The sequence below is a fragment of the Prunus persica genome, chromosome G6, assembly GCF_000346465.2.
Source record: "Prunus persica cultivar Lovell chromosome G6, Prunus_persica_NCBIv2, whole genome shotgun sequence".
Lineage (NCBI taxonomy): Eukaryota > Viridiplantae > Streptophyta > Magnoliopsida > Rosales > Rosaceae > Prunus > Prunus persica.
In genome coordinates, this window is record NC_034014.1 from 26,805,588 (window position 1) to 26,807,409 (window position 1,822).

Consider the following 1,822-nt stretch of genomic DNA (forward strand, 5'->3'; position numbering starts at 1 on the left):
GTACTTAACTCCAGACCATCTCCTTCCTCCTCCCTCCATCCCTCCTCCTTCTTCTTCCATCTCCGCCAGTGCTGGTTCCCCAGTTTGATAGATTGAAGAAACAGTGTAAAGAGATAGATTGAACAAGTGTACAAGGAAATCGGATTTCTTCCATGGTAGCGTGCCGCCGATAACTTTGCAAGTAAAGTAATCAACTTTATTTATGGTTTTTTCCTCCATGGTTGCAGTAATGACGTCGTAATTGAATCGATTCTGTTATGATTTTGGTTAACTTATCTGAGGCTTTTGATTTACAAAACCAATGTCCTAAATGTTGCAGCTGCTGATGTGAAAACATATTTGTTGACTGCTATTAGTGGAGGCTTAAACCAGCAAAGAAGAGAGGTGAGTTTCTTGATTGAGTTGTAGCTGCATATTAATCCAGTAGACACCCATCTTAGTTTTCTTCCATTTGAGGCCTAACTTATCGTTCTAATATCTTCATTTAAGGCTTAAAGTACATTGTGGTTATGCATTCAGATTCCAAATGGCTTCTTTATTAGTCTAATTTTGATTTGTTATTTAGTTTAGGCATCTGGTTATAAGTAGGTCATGTATAGGACTTGTTGATAGGACTTTGTAACTTTTTCATTCCATGAGTGATAAGACTGGTTTGTTATCATGCACGTTTTTTCTGCTGATTCAGCATCTTGTGCTTCTTTCTTGATTCTGTTACAGATAACTGATGCTCTTGTTGCAGCTTATATCTTGAATGCTACTCTTCTTGTTCTCAAGCTGGGCCAGAAATTATTTTGGAAGGATTCCAGGTCATTTTCACCATATCACAGATACAAAACTACTATGAAGGTCCATGTAAGAAAAACTGTCTGTGGATTAATATTCTTATTCGGGTATTTGGTGCAGCAACTTTGATGAAATCTTTGATGTAGACTGGTTTATATCATCTCTATCAAAAGATGTTGAAATCATTAAACAGCTTCCAACAAAGGGGGGAAAATCAATGAGTCCATATAGCATGCGTGTCCCAAGGAAGGGCAATGCAAAATGCTACCAGAATCGTTTAGTGCCTGTTCTTAATAAAAAATATTGTCTTTCAGGAGAACCTACCACATTTTTGTAAAGAATTTGTTAATTATCATATGCTGGTGTATATAACCGAGGAAGAAAAATTTCCAGTCTTGAATGAGTGCCTTTTGGGATATATAGAATTTACAGTTGTTTGTTATGCTTTCTAATGTGAAGGGTGTTCAGCTCACAAAGTTTGATTACAGGCTTTCAAATAAATTGGATTCAAATTTATAAAAACTTAGGTGTAGAGCAAATTATCATGCCTTGAAGTTTAATGACCTTATTAATGAAATGGGGAAAACGTTGGTTGACCGAATGAGGATGAAAAGCAAGCATTTCATTGCCCTGCATTTGAGGTAAATTGCAAATAAATAAAAAATTATCTGCTTGAGTATTTTTTTTTTCCCAAAAGATACATCTGTTAGGTACTCACTATAACCCAAGTTTCTTGATGTTCCTATCTTATGGTTCTGTGTTTAAAATCTTAATGCAATTGGCATTTGATTTATGCGAAACGTGCGCAGAGCTAAAATAAGAAAGAAACTCAAGGCTATTAAATTTCTTCTAATGGCCAAGATTAATGCAAATGCTTTTTGTACGTCTGTTTTATGTTCGATTTGTATAATCATAAACTTATCGGTATTCATATTGTTTGCTTCAATAACTTTTGGCTCTTTATTGAAGTCGGAATGTGTTCTGTATATTAACCAGGAAAGTTATTGAATATTCGACTAATGTTATTATACTTAATACC